General features: G+C 34.1%; 1 long non-coding RNA gene across 1 annotated transcript in view; it reads left to right on the top strand.

The window, feature by feature from the left end:
- Positions 1 to 1458: 1458 nt before the first annotated feature.
- The window catches only part of LOC115445175, a 30175-nt gene continuing 6907 nt past the window's right edge, over positions 1459 to 24726 (top strand). The window contains exon 1 of the long non-coding RNA XR_003938801.1: positions 1459 to 1550. This is a non-coding gene — a long non-coding RNA (uncharacterized LOC115445175). The remainder of the gene's footprint in view (positions 1551 to 24726) is intronic.

Genomic DNA, 24726 nt, shown 5'->3' on the forward strand with positions numbered 1-24726 from the left:
ATTGTACTGCGGATATTGATTAGACCGACTAAAGGGTAAAGTTACTAACACCTAATGAGAGGTCATAGATCAACGGATAGTACGCAGTTCGAACCTTTATTTTAGCAGTCAGTGATTATTAAAAGGGTAAAGTTACTAACACCTAAAGAGAGGCCATCAACGGTTGGTACGTAGTTCGAACCTTTGTTTTAGCAGTCAGTGATTTTTATTGAATTTCAAATTCATGATGGTGAGCGCTTCAACTGCCCATAAACTAGAAACACTATCAAAATTTCTAACTATTATGTGTAGCACAACCCGGTACTGTGCTCATCACTCTGTTTGAAGTGTAAGCTTAAATTTCGTTTTCACTGTACCACTATGCTTGTACAATTTGTTTCAATGTAGAATCAAAACCACAACTTTTAAATTACGATGGTACAGCGGATTAATTTCTTGCTGCTTTACGGACGCTATAAAATTTAAATAGCCTAATTATGTCATGTCAAGTCGCAAGTAAGAATAGTCGGGATGTCATACGTGCAATTTATTCCAGTGAGAAGCAGAGCGTGTCATAAACTTGCACTTTGTGGGTTTCACAATGTCCCTGTGATGTTAAACACCGCGCGGATCATTGCATGAGCGCTCATGTAACGTTTGTTACGATACAAACTTATCAATCAATAGTGTTCACTACGTTTTGTATTGTAGTAACAACCCTTTATTTTGAAAGAGTAAATATTTTATAATAATTAAGTATTAATAAATTAATAAGAAATAAATTGAATTGTACAGTCTAGCCGAAGTTTCTTCGACCATAATCGTATTGAGATTAATTTACATACTTGTGATTTTTCTAATAAAACCTACTTCGTATATATACCTCATTTAAGTCCTGTGAATTGCATGTTGATAAAAAAAGAGTTAGATGGCATAGAGTTAGTTGGACAAAAAACCACAAAATATGATGTTTTATTAATACTAACCGAAATGTATTTCCGAGTTTCCCTTCTTAGTTTATGACGACAATGAGTGTGATTATTGAATCAGTTCTGCATAGACTCACTATATAAATCTGTAATCAGAAAAATTTCTTTAAAAAACAACAAATAAAATTAATTGCGTTTTAGATTTGTTTAATACTCTTTATGATGAAGTTCGAAATTTAAAACTACATGATTCCATTAATTTATTATGTTTATTATATTTCGAAAGGAGGTTGGTATAAATCACGCATACTTATAGCCAGTATCTATATTTTTTATAAGATTCGTAATACATATTTATTATAGGTACTAATACAGTTCATAATTAATAGAAGTATATTGTAATCACAATAAAATGGTTTATGATTTTTGATTTTACCTTTTGTCATCAAATTACTTTACAACTAAGGAACTTGGCTGTATGTACATACAATTAAATATGGCGTAAAAATGCACGTATTCGATGTTTGAATTTATTAATGATATGAAAAATAATCATAGATTCCACTTTTTTTTAAACAATGGCGACGAAAAATGAGTGCACTTCATACTTGAAAAGGAAGAGCCACGCTGAGAATAATGCAGGTATGGACCCTGAGTGTACAATCTCGATTTTTATAAATAAACTTAATAAAATTGCAATAAATAATGATCACATTTGCTCGCTCGGATTTATTTAGACATATAACTCCTAAAAATCTAAGTTACTATCTAATAATATATTTAAACATTTACACGTGAATAATTCAATGAATAGTTCTTCATATATTGCGTATTCGTCAACCATAATCATTTATTACCATTGTTCACAAGCATGCCAGTAGTGATGATCGTAAAATTGAGTGACTTGGTTGTTTATGGCTGCGGTTAAGCCGTGAAATTCGTTCAGCGACGAAATAAGCATATGAATTTACTATAACAGAAATTTCCTTGTGGAAAGTTTCGAATATTTTTAGTTTACGTAATTACTTGGCTTTGTTTTTAATTTAAGAATTTGGTCTTGTGACCGACATTTTTTGTGAACAAACATTAGTTTGGAAGTCACATTTTCTAGAAAATGCCAGACATTAGCAATGAAAAATTTTACCTTATACATGTGGCAAATCTGGATACGTTTGGACTTTTAACTCCGCTCTGTCCATACAACTCTTTTTGCAGTGGGTCGTTTTATTAGTTTTTACTTGAATCCCAATAGATTCGGCCGATTAGAAATAAGAATAGAAATGAAAGCTTTAATTGATTTCCTATTCATGATAGGTATACGACTAGGTTTACGACGTTACCAGGAAAGATAATTATTATAAATTACCTTCATAATTAAATCATAAATTATTTTATAGTTATATTAAGTGGATATAATATGAGCCAGACAGCCGATAGTATGAGACGTCACAGGAATTGTAATACGACGTGTTCTATTGCGTAGGCTGATTTTTTAACATCTGGCCGCCAGCCAGGTGTTTTGGCGGTCTTTGTCAATGTTGGATTTATTAATACACCGCATTGTTGCTCCGCTAACGAGGTTAGCGACATTTGATTGCCGGCCCTTTGAAAATATTACATCTGACGTTTATTTCCGTTTTTTGATCGAGCTCAGATGTGGAAAACCTATTTATCCCAAGTTCTCCTGTATGTCAATGTGATTAGGGATGCTTTTAACTTATTATGCAACAGATTTTATATGTTCAAATATGACAAACGTCGTGATAGTTGCTATGCCGCTTAGACTACATGGCAAGGACGTACACCGATGTCAATCGAAATTGCGTAACATCGTCTGGTATTTCAAAAATGTAATTATTTGGGTGTTGGTAGCGGGTGTTTAAAATAAGTTCGCTATGCGACTGCGTGCCAGATCTTGGTCGACGCGTCGTCCAGTGTGCAATGTCCGCCCTCGCAAACCGACGAGATGCTCGTCACGTATTGTGCATTTAATATAAAAATTAATTAAATCTATAAAGATATTTGATTAGGTGTCAAATTGTATAAAAAATTAAAAAAGTATAAAATAAGGCTGTAAGACTTAACACGGGGATATTTTCGTATAATGGTTGACTTTTCAGTCAAACAATGAATGCTATTTTTCGTAGAGTTGTACTATTGTACCAAAAATGATCGATATGCAACGTCTAGTTAAACAGCGTCTATTATTATTTTAAGGTAGTATTATTTTTATACACAATCAAACCGGGTTTTTTGTCAGTGACATTATCGCGTTTGCCAAGTATCTCGCCCGAGACAAGACAATAACAATTATTCGCGCCGAATAACCCTCGAATCAACGACGCTTATTCTTGGAACATGCGTAGACTCAGGGGCATCTAAATCCCGGGTTATTGTGACGCTATGATTTATGCTTATGTGATTATTGCACATGTATCATGTCATTAGCATGGTAGACGTGAGTGACAAAAAATGACAGTTGAAAACAACTTTTCAGTCGGTTTTTAGTGACGGATATGGTCCACGTGTCACGCGCGTGTAGAACGCGTGTTTTGACTAGTTAACCGTTTAAAACGTGTCGTTGGAGGTAATTAGAAAATGTAGTATTTTTGTAAATTTGTTCTTTTGTGCAAGGTGATTAGGTCGAAGATCTTCAAAGGTCGCACGAAATGCGTGGACGCAATTACAATTTGTTTAACTAATTTTATGGTAATTAATATTAGATCACATTAATTATCTGACAGTGTTAATAAATCTATTCTGAACTATTAAATAGATAGCTTATTTTATAACATGGTATAAATATATCGCAGACGGTCTAAAAGTGCAGAAAACTAAAAATTACTTCTCAAGGTATATACTTGGTACAAGGTGTACTTTGGGGGTTTGGATGGATAATAAGTTATATGAAAAATTGGGGATAGAGCACGCTGATAACAATTATTTAACGATTAGTAATGATATAAGTAAGGATTTTATAACCTAAAACTTTACTTGGATCAAATATGACAATGTTACATTGAAGCAATTAGTGTAATCTTGCATAATGCATGATAATGGACATAATGGTACATATATATAGAGTCCAAAATATTTTTCGTGGCGCGAAACAAGAAGGAAAACGTATCTAAAAACAATTTTGTGTCCGATACAGAACTAAAACACCAATGAGGTGAATGTCCACATTGATCACGTGGAACTATTCGGTCAAACATGCCAATATTCATGTTTTAAAAATATAAAGTGCCTTTGAACGTCCAGTTTGCTCTAATTACTTCTATTTTTGTGCAGTTTTGTCGGTCTTTGAACAACGTTGGTGCATGAGGACATCGCATGCAACCACGTTGTAAATTAATGAACATAATATGCTAATGGTTATATGGATATTTTACTGCGAATATATGAAATCGGGATTTATTTACAATAGGTCTAGTCAGCCATGTAAATAGCTGAAAAAAAAATGCCTTTACACTTTTGAGTTATAATCAACATTTTAATTCACAAAAATTTTGTATTGTGATTGTACCTAAGGAGTTGAAATCTTGTCTTAAATCTGTAATAAATAAAATACCCCTATAAACTTATCAGGCATTCGCTCTCATACACACAAAAATAATTTATTTGCATAATAAATCTGCAGATACAAATTGTTTTCCAAATATTTTGAAACTACCTACAATAGACTAATAATTACAATTTATATGTACAACCAACCAACACCTCAGTCTGCCCCGTGATCATGAAGGCCGCAGTCTTAGAAACGTCAGGAGAAAATAATAATATACTGTGATAAAATCCGTAAAATAATTTTACTTCAATTTATATATATTATTTGATGACTACTTTTTGTAAGCGAAATAGACGAATTACTCATTTCATACTCATCAAAACAATAACGCTGTCCAGGAACTTTAATTACAAATTACTCTCCTTCTAAAACATCAGTGGCAAAGAGTCCATATAACTCGATTCCTGGCGCCTTTATTTAGAACTAGCTTTTGCCCGCGGCTCCGCCCGCGTTATAAAGTTTTTCGGGCTAAAGTTTTCCGTTATAAAAGTCACGCTATATATTTTCCCGGGAGCCTATGTCCTTCCCAGGGTCTCAAACTGTCTCCATACCAAATTTTATCCTAATACGTTGGGTAGTTTTTGAGTTTAAAACGTTCGGGCAGACCGATGCAGCGGGGGACTTTGTTTTATGATATATTTTTGTAGAACTTTTTAAGAGGAACAATCCCGTCATACATTATTGTTGCATAACTTTACCCGTTTACGCAGCGCACGCAACAGAAGCTCTCAAAACTAATAAATTGTCCCCGTTTTTGCATCATGTTTCATTACTGCTCCGCTCCTATTGGTCATAGCGTGACGATATATAACCTATAGCACTCCAGGAACAAAGGGCTATCCAACACAAAAATATTTTTTCAGTTCGAACCGGTAGTTCCTGAGATTAGCGATTACTGCTCTGCTCCTATTGGTCATAGCGTGATGATATATAGCCTATAGCACTCCACGAACAAAAGGCTATCCAAAGCAAAAATAATTTTTCAGTTTGGACCGGTAGTTCCTGAGATTAGCCATTACTGCTCCGCTCCTATTGGGTATAGCGTGATGATATATATAGCCTATAGCACTCCACGAACATAGGGCTATCCAACGCAAAAAGAATTTTTCAGTTTGGACCGGTAGTTCCTGAGATTAGCGCGTTCAAACAAACAAACAAACTCTTCAGCTTTATATAATAGTATAGATTTATGCAGAAACGAAATATTGTTAGAAAAATTTGCAGTCCGCATTTATGCATATTAATACCTATACGTTGTGTCGGGTTCCCTTTGGGAACATTTCACCTTTCGCCACTGTAAAACATAAAAAAATATACAGTTTATTGCATTATGTACAATCATTATTACACTGCTTTCAACTAAGGTGTCAATGTTCATACTTCATACTGCTTAGTGGCAGCGATGGACCAAAACATTACTATCTGATAGCTTTTTATTTTACAAACTCACCTAGTAATATTTAACCCTTATTGGCGTTTACCTTTACGTATTCAGTGGGGGTGAGGTAAACTTTTCACTTCCGTCCTTGACTACTTGATATTTGTTGAAACGATTTCGCGTGCCCACGGCTTACGTATGAATTGTAGAATAGATGCACTCTTTGTAGTAATATTGTGTTAAATAAAATGTTTGTAGATTAATGTGTATAGAATTTACTTAGGGTATTGGTTAAAAAAAATATACGTGGTATATTAATTTATGATTACCGTAAAACGAACCACGGCGTTTCGTTCAGTATCTAATGAAAACCATTTTGAGAACTTAGAGATATTTCAAAATTCACATTCATCAAACGCGTACTTTCAATCGCACGGAGTTAAAATAGTCGTTAAGTTTTCTGAAATTTTCCAATTTTTTTTTCTGTTGGAACCTTTTTAAAGTATAAGAAAGCTACAAAAAATATGACATAGATCGGTTAAGTCGTTGTCAAGTTATAGCGTGACCAAAGGAAATAGGGAGTCATTTTTATATAATACTAGTTGACCCGACAGACGTTGTCCCGTCTTAACTATGAATTTGCAGCGCGCATTCTGTCAATCGCTGAAATTAACTTTCCGTAAATTTTCTAACATTCCGCTCAACTTCCTTATTTTTTTCTTTCATAAGATCCTTCTCCTGACAATAACAAACACAATTAAAAAAAAATGTGACATCGGTCCAGCCGTTCACGCGTGATGGCGTGACCAAGGGAAATAGGGATTCATTTTTATATATATACATAGATTAAATCATTTGAAATGTTTAAGTATTCAGTCGCTTTTCTTTCACATAGCGTGCAAGTGCGAACTCTATTACCCGAAAGCGAATTCAATAATTATGAATTCATCAAATTCGAATAATTAAATACCTAGTTTCGTATGCATTCGTATTAAGCCTTACTTCGATACAAATTGGACTTAAGCTTGTTTAGGCGGAATATCCCTTTCGTTGCCATCAATATTCAATGAACAATTTCAGTAAATTATTCGAATACGTACTAAAGTATTTTGTAGTAGTTTAAATTTGTAATAGGTATTTATTGGTAAACTAAATTATAAATAAATTAAGCCATAGTTGGTAATAACTGAATTTATTACAGAGTAACTGGGTTCAATTTAAACATAATATAATCCACTATATTATGTTGAAGGTTTTCTCTAAAATATAGTAGAAATATAATAATTACTACTCAAACTTTGAGACTATTTACAATTTTAAAAGCTTGGATCGCATGCTTTTATTTTTGTATACACTATACATACTTGACTTTTTAATAGAAATGTTATTTAGGAAATCCAGCCGAAAAAAATATATCAAAAATATATTCTATACACAAATGCATCCGTCACGATAGCCATAAACATTCAATTTCGAACTAAAATGCAAAATATTGGATAACCACGCCTGTGTTGCATCAATTTGCTGGTTCCGCAGAACTAGCGGAAGTTACCAGACTTACATTTATGTCAGTCTACGTTGTAAGCAAAGAGAATATTAAAGGCAGATGTGACTTTATTGGTGCTATTTTTGTAGTAATATTTACATTTTGATAAGTGCCTTAGTAGTTTCTAACGGACATTTGGCTTTACAAGTTAATTATTACGTTTTATTATTATCAATTACTTACACAAAATCATTTATTTTAGAATTTATAGTTTTAGTAAATGTTTTACCCTATTTTAAAGAATATAATAATAACAACACTTAATAAAGTTTATTGTGCGCTTGAAGTATCAAATTTAGCCTTACGAATAAGCATGCCAGTTGCAATTTGGTAATGTCAACAGTGCCATAGATCTTTGCGTGCTGGCGCGTGTGATTTCCGTATTCTCAAGGACGTGGGTTAATGAAGGCTGCGTGACTGGCCCAAGGTTTCAATTCACCCTCTAATCCTCCCTGGGGTTCCCTCGCGTGGCTTTTGATATGTTCATTGAGTAAGCATGTCTTATTTTCTATTTGAGTGGTCTATAAGTCCACGGTCGAGCCGGCTTTATCCTAGCATAGAGAGTAGACAAAACTGTCTTGGGTGTGTTAATATTAACTTGATGAGCTACTTGATACTTCGATTCGATTTTAAATCTATATATTAATATTTTCCTGCTCAAAGAAAATGAACTCACAACTGCACCTAGTTTTGAGCTTATATTTTATAACAATTTTTAAGACTGCGCCATCTACAAAATGTAATCAAAAATGTTTGCTAAACGTTTGAGTAGAGCAAGGTTCGCTAGTTTCATATGAAAATATTTAGTTCGGGAAAATGCCACGAGATGGCGTAGCAATCATTTTTCAGAAGATTCTTATTAAAATCTAAGTATAACTTTTTTATTTCATGTGCCTATGCCTTAATAAAATTTAGTTTTTGTGACACAAGTTTATTCGTTACTAGTTGTTGCTTGCGACTGTGCGCTAACCCTTGCTAAATTCCTTTATTGGTACAAAAGACCAACGACATAATTTTCTTAGTAAAAAGTAGCCTATTTTCAACTTCTGGGATATAATCTATCTCCGTGCTAATTTCATTGTAATTCGTTAAGCGATTTCAACATTTATTTTAAACTTCCAAATAAATATTTTAACTTATAGACGTAAGATTTGTAGTATAAGATGAACACAGTGTAGTATGATTTAATACATTTGTATTCACAAACAGTACCTTGAGGCCGCATAGTGCGCCCCAACGCATAGTGTTGGCAATTTCATAGTTTTATTCAACTTATATCAGCTATGTTAATCTGACAGCCAACTAAAGTAAAGTTGTATCTCAATATTAATAAGGCTGTCATGCAGAGAGCAATTAGAAACAGATAGTCCATTGAAAAGTTACATTTGGGGTTGCGTTTTTTAGAGGACGCAATTTTATTTTTTTGAAGTGTAGGGGGGGTCAGTCTAAAGCTAAAACCAAGTTTGTGGGGTTGCCACCCTTGTCCCACGGCCGCCATCTTGAAAATAGGGGTTGAAATGGTTTTTACGATGTATCTCTTAAACTATTTATCTGACAAAAAAGATATAAGTTGAACGACAACTTCAACACAATATTATCAGCTATTCTTACAATAAGAGGTTAGAAATAATAATAATAATAGCAGGCAGATGTTCTTTTGTTCCCTAATGGTCCCTTGGGTATTTGGGTATTAATGAGAGTACAAAAAAAAGTATTATGAACCTTATAAACACACGTTCTGATGACGTTGCAATGGACATTGCTTAACATTGAATTTCTTAACATTTTCGCTTATAACTTTTTTTATTTATAGTTCTACGACAAAAGTTACTAGACCAAAGTTGTAGAGAATTTAATTTGCAACAAAAATGTTTATACATTTTTTTGTCAGATAAATAGTTTAAGAGATACATCGTAAAAACCATTTCAACCCCTATTTTCAAGATGGCGGCCGTGGGACAAGGGTGGCGACCCCACAAACTTGGTTTTAGCTTTAGACTGACCCCCCCTACACTTCAAAAAAATAAAATTGCGTCCTCTAAAAAACGCAAGGTAAGGCCTAAAAAATGTAACATTTCAATGGACTAAGACTCTATATCATAATATTGATCTGTACGTTTGTGATTAAGGGCTTCATAACTATAACACAACAATATTATTATGTCAAAAAGAGACTGCATTTAAAACATTAAAAGTAAACGGCGACAATTAACATATCGCACTGTATTATAAGAGTATCGTATCAAAAGGGAGAATTAGAAGTGAATAATAAATAATAGTAGTAATAAACGTTTAGTATCAAAAGGTATATTGACATCACAATATTGCGAGTCTTGAACTAAGCTGAGTTTGTATCAAGCCTTACAATTATTACGTTACTGGGGGTAGGTCTCTTATATGTGAGAGTCCTCCTGGGTAGTGGGTAGGTACCAGCAATGTCTATTTCTGCCGCCATGCAGCAGTGTATAGTCACTGTTGTGTTCCGGCTTGAAGGAAATTGTAGCCAGTGTAACAACTGGACATAAATCCTTCAAAAAAAAAAACAATTTTACCATTGTACATATTTTCATAGTTGATGATAAGTTATAGTTTAATACTTTGTTATTTAAGTGTGTGTGCGCTTGTTTATAGTATTTTATTCACCTATCAAAACTATAATTGTTTCAGTTTCATGGTACAACATGTGTATAAATAGCTGTGGATACGGTTTTAGAATTTATTTATTAATTTATTTAGAATGATTCAATTTGTGGGTTGGATAATAACCAAACCAATATGATGAAGGAAACTGCATTAGTATCCCTCGCCATAGTTCAATTTGCAACGAGGCATACGCACTGTGTAAATTTACATTGGCTACAGTGTTTGCTGTGGCCGGTTGGCTGTCCGCTGAAATGCCACTTGACTGCTACAGGTCCACGCCGGTCAAGTTTCTTTGACTAGCGTATTAAACCTTTGTGCTATAGAATAGGTGGTCTGAATTGTAAGCATTCTATAGGTATATTTATTGGCTTGATTATTGGGATTGTAATTTTAATATTTTGTAAAAATATTTCGTTGGTGGTTTTGACTTTCTTTTTAGTTTTGATATTGGTAATGTGTATATACTTAATATGAGGAATTATAATCCGAAATCATATTCATTTTTAATTTGACTAGCGATTACAATCATAATTTTAAAAACTATTACCGTTAGTGAGTTCACAAATCTTTATCAAAACCTTACATATAATAAAGGCATAATTCCATGAAACTAGAAAGTGTGTAGGATCAGACGAAGCGTCAATTCTTTTTTATTATATGGACTCGTCAAATTGATCCCGTTGCCTCTGATGGTAAGACGAGTGGCGTTCAAATGAATGTCGACTGACGAGAGATAATTACCTCTCGGCATTCGACACAATTATGCCGGCCTGTTGAAACCAAGTACACACAGGCTGATCCCAGAACGCGACACACTTACGTGGGCCACTTGGTTTTAACACCTTGTGTACAGTGGTCGCTATTCGAGCGGATATAAAATATATCCTATCACCATTCCAACTCCTCCCTATCCTTCTATTAGATTAATTTCGTTGCGGGATGATGACAAATTAGTTTTCCTGAGACTCGCCGAGCTTCACTGCTCGGTGTCATAAAATGCGTGCCACTGCTGTTCCTGGCTTACAGCAGTTAGTGGTGGGTGTGAGGGCGGGAAAGTCTCTACCACCTGCAAAACACCCACAATAACAATATTTTTACAATGTATCGATTTATATTTATCTCCACATATTTAGTCGTCTCCAAAGGTATTAAAGTCTTAAAGGAATTACTGAATGCATTGAAGCTTATCTTTTCAGTTATTTCAAGCGAAGTTTTAATTCATATCCACTCGAAGACTAATGTCTTTACACTAGTAAGTTTACGGTTTTGTTCGTAATTACTTAGTATAAAATATATTGTTTTATACATTTTACAATGTTTGTAATATTATTGGGCAGTGGCGAATGGTGAAATTTTCCGAAAGGAAACCCGACTCAAAATATAGGTACTAATATGCTTAATGCGGTCTGCAAATAGTTCTGATGTTGATATGTTCTGAACAGAATTTCTACATAAAGGGATGCCGCCAGGAATCGGGTTATAAGACCCTTCGCCACAGTTATTGGGTATGATTGATTAAACAATTATAAAAAAGTATATAATTTAACCCTTTAGTATACTAATAAATTCATCATAGATTTATTTTGTTTAAATTTCTCGTTTAATACATTATCTATATATAAAAAAATGAATCCCTATTTTCCTTGGTTACGCCATCACGCGTGCACGGCTGGACCGATTTAACTATTTTTTTTTGTTGTGTATTTTATTGTCTGGAGAAGGTTCTTATGAAAGAAAAAATAAAAAAATTGTGCGGAAATTAGAAAATTAAGAAAACAAAAATATAAATTTTATATAACTGTCAATTGTTTGAAATAACTATCAGCAATTAACAGAATGCGCGCTGCAAATTCATAGTTAAGACGGGACAACGTCTGTCGGGTCAACTAGTATATATATAAAATTATGACATAATAATAGAGAAACACAGTGGCGCATAAAATTATTTCAGCTTAAACAATTAACAATGCGGCAAGTTACATATAACAATTTAGTACAGGGCAAGTTGAAAGCAGCTTACTACAACGAAGGGAAAATTAAACTTGGCAATAAGGAGAAAGGTCAATAAACTTTTCTCATCAAACGATTTTCAATATGCCAAAAAGTTTTCCAATATACTAACGTATTCGTAAGTTTTCTTTTTATGTTCATGAACAGATTTACTTAAATAACATTCATTCGGTTATAAAATATTTGTAATGAGTATATTTTCAAATATTCATGCTACATACATTAATAATTATATGATTGATTACCTCATTGTAAAACAGCCCTTAGTTTCAAGAGATACTTAATCATTTCTGTTCTTGTTCTATTTATTGAAAAGTTTATTAAATAACAATGCGGTATGCAATTTCGTAGTACGTAATCCGTTTCAAATATAATTTGTAATACGAAAATGGACTTAATGTCTAATACCTTTGAGTTCGAGAATCCGCATCATGTTTTATTGTCATAATTTCGTACTACGTATTGACTTTAACAATACCCGAAGGAATAGTCTCTACTCTGTAATACTGGTAATCTATAAAATTACAGAGTACAGGAGCCATTGGTACAATAAATGTAGTAGGCGAAACGCTAAGTTCGGCAATATCAAATTATAAATTGGGACATTTTTGTTACCTCGGTCGGTAAACTTTGTATATGTGTTTGTTGTAACTTGTGATGTTCTTTTAATGATTTTGGCAACCCAAAACCGTCTAAAGACCAAACGTCATGACAGTTTAATTAACCAGCCGATTACTTTCTCTTTATTATTGGTCTCAGAGAATGAGGCATGGAAATGATTAACAATGGTTGTAATTTTTCACTATAATATTACATCCTTTGCAGGTGATTAACATAGGTATTAGTATTCATTAAATAATTATAATCCACGCTATCTTTGTCTCAAATACCCTACAGTCTTTATTGTATAGGAATAATAGACATTGTCTGTTATTTCTCTTTGCCTCTGACTGCAAACTAACTCGAAGTTGTAACAGACGTTTTCATGTCAATTTGCTTATGCTATATATTTTTAGTTCACTTTATTTTAAGTTTTGAGAAAGATAGTAAAATATTTATAAAGATTATGAAAATAGAGTCATAGCTTTGTTCTTAATTTGAATTAATTACATTAGTTTTAAGAAAATCGCACACAATACCCTTTGGACTAGAGTGGCTTAACTCAAACGGGACCTGCGTAGTCGACTATGAATTTTCTCTCTTCATTTTGATCTGCATGCAGTCGCTCCGTGTATTCTAAGATTTTGACTAGAATAATAATGGATAAGTTAGACTGTTCTATCAAAAGTTATCTTAAATATAATCATAAGAATTATTCAAGAGGTAACAAATTAATTTTTTTTCGGGTATAAGTATTTAAGAATAATAAGCCTAACCTATTTAAAATTATACAATTTTCTAAAAAGCACAAACAACAGCGTAACTAAAAATTACGCGACAATAATTAAACACTATAGTTCCAGAATTAATAAATAATGTCACGCATTAGCTATCATAGTAAATTAAGAGGTTTCAATAATTCTTGACTATACATTTTATGTTTTAATTCTATTATGGAAAGGTCAAAGCGTCGTTGGACGGAGAGGTTCCTTCGTTAATAAATTTAATTAGACTATTTTCTGGTTTACAAGCGAATTCTTATTAAGGTTATTTCAATGAAGGTAACGTGTCTACCAAATAATTAACTCATAACTCTTAATTAGACTGATCTGCCAAAATTTATAGCATATAACGCAAATAAATTATTCTTATTGAAGAATATATGCTTTCCAAAACAATAATTATTTATTCCATTAGAAAGGTTTGTAAATCCAAAGATTCCTATATTTTATAATAATTGAATACAGTAATGTTATATGTGAAGATGGACTTAATAGAGACAGTAGTTTCCGCAATGCAGAGATGACGCAAATAATAAATGATTATTGTAAGTTTTCAACATTACTATAATGAGATTATGAGAACTTAGTAAGAGTGCTTCATATTTTTTTAGTTATTATTGCTGGTCAAAGGATATCTATTCCCGCGTAGACAGCTACACCCTATATAAGGTAAGAAACCCATCATTGGGGAAACGTAAGTATGTCGCGTTTCGGGATTAGCTTGTGTATAATACGCAGATTTAAACAGGCCGACATAATTGTGTCGACTAGCGAGGATTAATCATCTCTCATAAGTTGACACTTCATCTGAACCCCACTCCTGTTACCATCAGGAGCAGTATATTATATATTAAACTAACTTATGGTTGCGACTTCGCCCACGTAAAATAGTTTTTCTGGGATGAAAAGTAGCCTACGTCTTTTCATCGAAATCAGTTCGTTGGTGTTTGAGTTTATCGCGTTCAGGCAGACAGACGCGGTTGGGATTTTTTTAATACTATGTAAGGATAAAACAATAAAAAATGTCCTTTTGTTTCGAGATCTACGGGGTTACACTTGAAAATTTTCCGTGTCAATTTAATTGAAATCCTACGTAAGTCCGTTTGCAAATTGGTCTCATTATTATTTTTCAACTTTTGAATTATTATTTGCACCGACATTTTCCGAGTTTTCCCTGAAGGGCTTTTCACAGATTAGTAGAAACGGGACTAAGGGAAACGGACGTAAGAGAAAGTTATAATTAAGAGGCGATTGTTTTAATTTCAAGTCACGCTTTTTAACCTCCGACGCAAAAAGAGGGATGTTATACGTTAAAGCTGTGAATCTATGTGTTTGTGTATCTGTATCTGTTTGTGTATCTGTGAGCTGCCATATACAGGCGTATATGGCAGCTCCCAAATGAACGCCCTGGTTTTAAATGCGTTATTTTCTTGTAAGTTGATGTGATCAAGATAGTTCGTCGCCATAATTTATGAAGATCTGTGCAGGCATTTGAAGATTATCAGCTCATTTTCTACATTACTTAGGGCCAACTCATGTAAATTTTGGTTTGCCAAAGCTTCGGTGGTATTAAAATTTAACTATTTTTCGGATATTAGCGCGGTTTTAATGTTTTACTTCGGTGATATTATCAAAGCAGGTACCATGAGTTGATGCTGTAGCATCAAGTAGTCTATGGTATAGCCAACTCCTTAGCAAATTACATCCAATATCGCATGTTCGGGCTCATACTAATGTTCTCAAGGAGTAGGTGTTAGAAAGATAATGGTCGAGGCCCCATTATGGAGAAAATATTATCTAAAAAGTTTGCAATAAAAATTTAATAACAAATTTATATAACCCCTGACCTAATAAACCTCTAAAAGGTATACGAAAATGTGTTTGCCATTTAACTTTATTATAAGAACTCAAACGTCCTCGCGTCAGGGGACCGCTCAAGAAGTATTTTCATCGCTCTGGTCCAGGGTTCGGTCGGTTATTAATTTGGAAGGTTAGGACTTGCTAAATAGGTAGATTTCTCACATGCTAGAGTCCGGTACCGCTAAGTCAATATGTGCCTGTGTAAGAACGGTTATGTTTTGGTTTGAATGGGCATCCATTTAATCCATTCAAACGGCTTTGAGCATTCGTTGCAAACATTTCCAGCGCACGATCTATGGCGGGAATATAATATAAAAATTTATGAATAATGTATTAAAAAAAAATAAATTATAGGTTTTTTTAAGTTTAAAGCACCAAAATATTCTTATATAATGTGAACAACAATTATAATGGCATTCTTATTGTGACAAATGACACAATATCCACATTATAAACAATTTGAAACTACCGAAATTAAGAAAAGAAATAGTTTTTTTCTTCTATATATTTTATAAATTTCGAGTAGGTCATTTCTGAAAATACGGTTAATTCGTCATTCCGGGGAGAGCATCTTAAGCACCTACACGGTGTACAGACAAACTGATAAAGCTTACAGGAAGTCACTACCCAGAGGTCGACTGGAAATCCTAGGTTATGTCTGTGCTTAACACAGTATATTCTGCTGCTAATGATTAGACATAAGACCTTTTTGTTTGATTCGACGCCTTATTTATTGCAATGATGGGCATTAATATTAATCGTAGTGCGGCCCCAGCTCTAAAATGGAAACGATACAACAGGAACAAAAGGTTCTCGCGCCAAGACAGATGCAGATACAGATCTGCTGTAGCACACGATAAGCTTATTCCGTTGTATATCTGATGACTGATTACCTATAACGAAACAATAAAACACATTCGACAGAGTACGCCAACAATAACAAATGAATAAAAACAACGATCATATACAAAATCGGTGAGGTGTGAAACAAAAACCCTCATACAATCAAATACGTCATACAGTGAAGATAAGCGGTACGTTATTTTGGCAGATTATTCTTGAGCGTTCCGTGTCATTCAGTTACGAATACTGGATATCTTGAATGTAGTAAAAAAAGTGTGAAGGTACTAGCTACTTTTCTTTTGCATAAGTATTAAATAAAATAAATGTAATTTGCATTCTCATTGGAATTATCGTTTTAATATGTTAAGTTTAATATACTTAAAAATAAAATGGGATTAGTTCCAGCCCTGTCAAGTTTATGCGTGTACTTAAACAAAATCAGAAACACACAGATAACGTTAATGATATTGATGTATTTTGTATCGATTAAACTATACCAGGCCTATATTTTTACTATCTATCTAATCAGCCTGTATCCATCCACTGCTGAGTATAGGCCTCTTCTTTATCACGCCCCTCTTCTCTATCTTGAGAGTCTTAGCCACTGCTTCCCGGCATACCGCGCGAGATCATCTGCCAGTCGGGCTGGTGGTCTGCCTCTACACCTTTGTCCGATTCACGGGTACCATTCGGTGGTTGCCTTGGTCGACCTGCCGTTGCCCCGTCTAGCCAAGTGTCCTGTCCATCTTGACTTTAGTTTGGCGATGCGTGTGCCGACGTCTTAGGCTTTGGTGCGACGCCGAATATCCACGTTTGGCACACGGTCTATCCAGTGGATACCTATGTAGCATGGCCCGTCCCACAGCCCACTGTACTACTCGGATCTTATTTGTATTATACATTTCGTAATTCAAGCAAAGCCCGAATATGATACTAAAATGGTTAGCACTATGCACAAAGAATATTTGTACTATTTATTTCACCAACAATCGGATTCATGCAGCAACAGTACTGGTAACTTTATTATACGGCGGACACGTCCACCCAGAACCGGCGCTCGGTCGTTAGTTACTATTGTTCAAACACGCTCGCTTGTCTCAACTTTATATTTTTTTCATAAAACTTTTCATTGAGTTAGATGCGCTGCGCGACCTGTATAAATTGCTTTGTATAACAAGCGATTGTTTCTGTTTTTATTTGTAAACTTATTTTGTATTGTTTATTTCATGGACATATATTAGTTATTTAGGAAGAAACTAATAATATCAATAGTGTGGCGTGGTTTTTGCCGCTCTAATGTACCGGACGAAGGCAAAAAAAAAAATTTTTAACAAATATAATTTATTAATTCCCCTCCTTCTATTCACTGTTACTATAGTGGAAAAAAGGTTTTTTTAAGGTTTTGTTATATGCACTACGTCATCCCTTTAAAAGTGCTGCATGAGGCGGCCTCTCCCCGGCTGAACTACGCTACGTCTCTGACGCCAACTTGACCGGAGTTATAATGATATGCTAAAAATACCTACCATGTGTTATATACTAATCTACTGCCAGGAACGGGCTTTTACTGTTCAGAAGCTCCTCAATCTACTACGAAGGCACGTGATAACATTGTTTGACAGAAAACCTGCGTGAAGTGGTAGCTGTATGATGTTTCGTTTCGTAAGGTGATTACTAGGGTGGTCTAAGTAAGTCCTAACTCAATAAATCTCCTTTTCCTTAATGCCTTTTCCATAAAGGGCGAAAGTGCTCCTGCAATATTTGTGGTTATGTTGTAATTGTTCACAGGTGATGGTGCTCACTTATCATCAGGTGATCCACATGATCGTTTGTTTTAAAAGAATGTATCCCTTTTATAAGATGATTTTCATCATTCAAATTTTATATATTCCACGCATTATCTAGGCATAGAAAAAGTTCTTTAATAAAGTAGAATATGGTGGAATATATTTCAAAGTAGGATATATGTAGGATATGAGTGTCGCGAAACAAAAATATGAGAGCGTGAGCTGGAATGATTTACTTTGCAAGATAAGACTATGTCGAGAAAGAACTTAGAAAAATATGTTTTGTACCTATATATTTTACCATATTTTCTCATAAGATATTATTAAAAAATACCCATTTGGTTATCTTTTTATAAATATATCTAAGTAATGAGACGAGCATGTTGCCCGACAAAAAGTATTACGTCTGATACATGACTTAGGTATTTTTAAATCGATTTCTATGAAACAATTATCTCGAATATTATCTAATGCATCATTGTTTAATAAAGTTTTATTTTAATAAAAGTAATATAAGAAAATATTCTTGTTGGTCGGAATTAAGAACAAGGAAAAACCTTTAGTTGACATCAATATAACAATAAACAAAGACCAACTGGCTAGTCACATAACCGGAATATATCAGTTTACAAACACAATTTGTACGGTCAAATGGGATCATCAGCCGATTCACGTAGAGTAATAAATCATCATCGAAAACGGTCCCGTCGTAATTATTAGCACTGCGACCGAATAATTAAGTCGCGTCCATTAATACGTGTAAACAGAAACTTGTGACGTTACATGGGTATAAATGTAATGAATAGGGTTGTTCCAGTTGTTTCTGATTCGAAAATTTAATGAATATTGAGTTATTACCATGCTTATGATTGTTTTTTACTAAGCTATAAAATAATAAGTTAATAACTCGATAGATTTTAAAAGCTTCCTTGGTAATAAACCTCGCACAGGTAATTGTTAACTACTTCAATAATATGTTGACTTTTAATCTCGAGCGAGACTCCTAGAAGAACGCGACAGAAAACATTTTTTTTTAGCTAGATCAGACTATCCTGAGTGATGGAGGGCTTATTTTAGGATGCGAGTTGTGTTAAAAACAATAATAAATGGAAGTTTTGTTGTATATATTATAAATATTTAATCTTGCTCATCGATAAACCTACTTTAATAGTGATTAAAATGTAAAACTAATACGCGATATTTCAACACACGCATACTCGCGCTTTTTAAACCCGAAGGTGTACCTACATTCAGCCGTGTATTGCCTGCCCCATGGTGTGGTAGGGGGCGATCCTATTGCCATATCTTGAACAAATTCAAAACTTTCGTAACGTTCTGATATAAGTAGAAAATCCAATATCACTTTGCCCGACCCGGCGATCGAACCAGGGACTTCAGCACTACAGTCGTACCGTATTACAATTGTGCCACCGCGGCAATCTATATTTCAATTATTAAGAGTTAAATGTGAAATATTTTGTATAATGATTTATCGCCATAAGATTTTGTTTAGTGATCCACGTTTATCCTGTTTATATTATTTTTCCTAAGTTCTATATAAATGAAAATGTTTGTGAAAATATTTGGATGTTTGTTAGAGGTAAACGTAGTAACCGCTAAAAGTATTTCGATGAAATTTAGCACACTAATAGACCATATACGGGTTTAAGGTATAGGCTGCTTTTAATCCGGCTAATTAGCTTTCGTGGGAAATATTAGATTTTTGAATCTCATTGTTAAAGTAGATGGCGCCGGCATCATATAAATAGCGTTAAGAATCGCTACAGTGATTTTGGCATTTTTATAGAGGGAATGCTTTGCCACGCGGACGAAGCCCCGAGAGCAACAACTATTTTTAATGATAATTTAGTTCTAAAGTACAAGTTTTTAAATGTGGTTATTCTTCAACGGATTTCTAGAACAAAACTTTTACAATAAACAAACATGATAGTTATAAAACTAGAATCAGTTTTGTATTATAAAATAGGTAACGTAATATATTCTACCGAGTTTGTAATATGTAAATTTGAAGTGCAATCTAGGTAAAAGCAGGCCTAAAGGCGACTCCATCAATTTCAAGGGCAGGTCGTTAATGAACCCTGACAGTATGTCACCTATATGAACGCTTGCTAATGGAACCACTACTCAAATCAGACGAGTATTTGCTTATTTCTAGCATTACCTAGTGCTCATTATGTGTTTTTAATTACACGTCAATAAGAGTAAATGGTTAATATATAGTATAAAATAATACTTTTAAGTGAAATATGGCAAATATGAATTAATGTTTTATGTCTGTAAGTTAACAAAAATATATGTTATCGGTAAATATTAAATGCTTTGCAGACGGGATATAGAGTGTTGATTTATAGTTTTATTAAAAAATCTTTTTGAAACAGTTCCTAATTAAGCAAGCTTTAAAATCACTAAAGGAGAACAAAAGGTGGTAATTTCGTGAGATTTCCCAAGTGTGTGTGTCTTCAAACAGAGAGGGTAGAGCGAAGAACAATGGCAATTTATAGCCACGTTTATCTTGTTAGCTCCAGTGACACCCATGATTTGCCGTACTCATCATCTCGTGAATTGTATAGATGGTATCCTTTCTCGTTATATCTGAGAATGGATTAAAATTTATTTGAAATATACCCTAGCGTTTTCTGTTTGAACTTTGCATTATTTTTATTTAGATTTGTCGAAACAAGTCAAAATATTAATAAAGTTATTATTCTTAAGTTCGCTTTTGTAATTCCAATTCAAAATATATTTAGTACCTGAGGAAAATTTTATTAGTTTTTTAGGATACAAATAGTACGAGATCCCGCTGCAGAATTAGTGCACTCATCGAGTATATGTTAAAAACTACATTCTTACACGTGGCTCAAAAGTGTCGTAGAGCTGGTACTCGCTATCCTTTTCTGACTGGTAATATTACGCGCTAGCTCTCTTTCACTCTACCTTCAATATTTATCATTTTTAAGAGTCAGCAACCCTTATTTGCGGCCAGATTTAATTAGGCAACCGTGTATCATGATCAACAGAAAAAAATCAGCTTTAATTTGATGTATAGCTAATAAATATACATTATGAACGAGTAAATGTATCATAGTCATACCTGCTTACACCTGGCTGGGAAGAGGTGCGGCCAAGTGCGCAACGGCAACCGTGGTTTTTCAGAGTCTTTATGTGTATTGTCATGAAGTGGACGATATTTTATTTGAAAAACAAATGAATGAAATGTTTTTCGAAAAATCAATTAACAATAATTTAATTAAAAATATTAGCGGCCAAGTTTTAATAGGCAACCTAGTAGATATATATTCTTCTAAGCATAAATATGTGTAAGAATGTAGTTTTTAACATATACTCGATGAGTGCACTAATTCTGCAGCGGGATCTTAGACTAAAACCAAATATAAAAATTCATTGAAATTTTGGCCATCCACGACCTACGTTATTAGTTCACTTAATAAGCTTTAGTTATTATGGTCACGTGTAGGAGTTAACGTTATTATTCATAAAGTATTTTTAGTTTACACTCGCAGAATTCTTCGAAGCTGTGTGGGTCTGTGGGAAGTAAATGTCATAGGTCGACACTGCGGTCTGTGATGATATTGAAATTACATTTAATGGAATTTTGTCGCAATAAATTGTGTGGGTTATTTGAAATTTATCCTTACAATTTTTAAACGGGCACCGCAATATGGCCCCACTGCATCTGATGGTAATTGGAGTGCCAATAAAATGTCGACTGACGAGAGATGATTACCCCTGAGCGGTCGACACAATAATGTCGGCCTGTTGGAATTACACCTGGTATACAGTGGTCGCTATCCGGGCGGATATAAAGTTTATCCTACTACAAGCATAATATGAAAAAAAAATTAGCAAAACAAGTTATCGTCATTTTCAAAATCCTAACTCGATGGATTAACATGTACCTATTTATTTACTAATACCTATTTATGACTTCCTATGTAAGGTCTACATTATTACTATCCTCAGTTACGAATAACCAATGGTTGCTGCGATTTGATAAACTAAGTAAAATAATGTTATTAATCAAAAGAAATTTTAGTAGTTATAATTAATACTTATGTCAAAAAAGAAAAATCATCTCACTCGATCTTATTTGAGAAATTAAAAGTAAAATACCGACTGCCTCGGTGGCGTAGTTGTATTGCACGTCCGGTACAATAGCGCTCTGAGGTCCTGGGTTCGAATCCCGGGTCGGGCAAAGTGATATTTCGGTTTTTCTGCTCAGTATCAGCCCGGAGTCTGGAATTTGTGCCCGATATGGCGATAGGCTCGCCCCCTATCACATCATGGGACGGAACATACTTGGCGAAAAGTGGGTGCCCTAGTTGCGCCTCTGCATACCCCTTCGGGGATAAAATGCGTGATGTTATGTATGTATGTAAAAGTAAAATAATTTTCCAGCAATTAATTATAAAATGCAACGGACATTTTAGAACAAGGTTTTTGGAAGGCTCGTCTGGTTAACCAATTAAATTTATGAGCATCCTCATGTCGAGTTTTAATTATACGCAATATAAAAAATAATAAACAAAACTTTGCTGTAGGGTATATTTTACTACCTAAAATTCAATTTAAGAGAGTATTTTATCGGCCAAAGTTGGGCTCCTCGTGGGACCATTTGGTATCAACGAAATGTTATTAAAGAGTGATTGCTTTTCAAATACTGTCGTTTACTAGTAACATTATCGTAAACATTCAGGGGCACCATATTTTCTTGGTAATCGTTTTTTGTGTACATTGTTCAGTTTTGTTTTGCAAGAGATATAGGTTGGGTTTAGTTTCCTAATTTTCTGAACAGTTTTGGTTTGTTGCGAATATGATGTATTTGTAAGCGTATTTCTAACTGAAAGTACGATGTTGCCATTCCAATAAATTCTCTTCTTGTACTAATAATCGCCTCAGGGCACGTAAAATGAAAATTATTGTCTATTGATATTGTTTTGTTCTAAACTTACAGTTTTTATTTTATAGTTATGGTTACAATCAATTATGATAGTGTTGTTTTCAAGAAGGCATGTAAGTATATTCATTTCATTTATTAACGCAATATTCATACGACCAAATATTAGCACTGTTAATACTGCTTCTAAACGGAAATTAATTAAAGTAGATGCTAGGATTTCGAGATATGATATCGTATAAGTACCAAAACTTCCATCATATCTCTAGCAAGCGGTTTACTCACCGATCATGCAGAACTTTCGCTAATTATCTACTCCATTGTTTGTTAATGGAAGCAATTTCAAAACAATTGCCCCTAAGGCTTCACTATCTCAACTCCAGTTGGTTTAGTCATAGATTTATAGTTCTTCCCAAGTTTCCATCGGGCTCAACCGTTTTAACGTCGATAACTAATTTGACGTGCTTTAACTTTTCGATATTAATTTATTGGTTTATTTTTTTAATTGGCTGATTAATTTTTGACTAGTGACTATCGTACAACCATAAGATACTAAAACATGACGTGCGAATATATAAATATTTTAAGTTTGTATCTGCTTTATAATAATCAGTCACAAAAATATGACGCCTTGCCTCTATGTCTTTTGGGCAATAAATTCCAAAAATAGAGCCAAGATCGGGAAGAAAATTTACCATACTAGCAGAGCACACATCACGATGATTTTGAAAAAAAATAACCGCAATGTTAACTGGATTGACATTGTGGTTAATTAACTATATTAACCGCAAATGTTTGCCTTCTGGTCACTGAAACAAGGTTTTAGTTCAACGGGTCATCGGAGAAAATAAACGTTCGTCTTGGCATGTACCTTAATGACGATTCCAAGAGCGGAAAAAGCAAAGCAGAACAGACTTTGTTGTGTAGAAACAGTCGGTATAACGGAACTTCGATTGTTGAAGTTGTATCGTCCCTCTCGTGTGTTTATCTCATTTCAATTCTTCTCGGTAAAATATGCTTGATATACGTGTAAAATTAATGTTTTAAAATATTTTCCGTCAGTAAAACAAGTGCATATTATATATATTTCTAAATTATATGTCTGAGTTACAATGTAATATTTTAAGCCAAATATGATAGGTTAGCATTGTAGTCTTAAAAATATGTGAAAGGTGGCTAAAAATTATACAATAACCACATAATTAATTTCAGCCTTAATGCATTCAATTTTTTTTTGTGTTATGAGATTTAACAAAAACAAACAAGATTTTTTTTTAACTGTTACGCGGTCTTCTGGAACTTTGCTAGAAATGTGATACAATGATCTTCTAAGGTGTCGCAATTGTTATAAAAGTTGTTTCTTTGTAAGCCAAGTTTAAGCTGACGTCAATTCTCTGTGAAATTCAATAGCTGAAAACCTTCCTGGAATATCAATTACGTTTGTAACTCACCCTGTTACAGTGTTAGAAGTTCCTAACGCTGTAACAAGAGGAGTAACAAACTTTCGGAGGAAACCTCTTGCTGTCGACCGTGGTAGCATCCACAGTCGATAGCCCTTCGTCTTGGTGTTCGGAGGCTTACTTCTGCGAAGTAGTATTAGCGATTTTTTTACGCGCCGATCCCTACCGACGCCAGAGAAGAAGTAGGAGGCGTCGGGTGAACATCTGACTGGTGTCTCCCGTCCTGTAGAGTAGGGGCCTTTGAAGAATTCCACAGTGATATCCCCACCTGTAGTAAGACGCTACTAATAGAGGTCCTCGGAGAGTCGCAAGCGTTCGGCAGGGGGATGACCGCCATTAATTCACATTGCACGTTTTAGGGTATATTATTGTGACCCTCGAGATGGACAATAGCATGATAGGTAG

Source organism: Manduca sexta, chromosome 17, assembly GCF_014839805.1.
Source record: "Manduca sexta isolate Smith_Timp_Sample1 chromosome 17, JHU_Msex_v1.0, whole genome shotgun sequence".
NCBI classification, from domain to species: Eukaryota; Metazoa; Arthropoda; class Insecta; order Lepidoptera; family Sphingidae; genus Manduca; species Manduca sexta.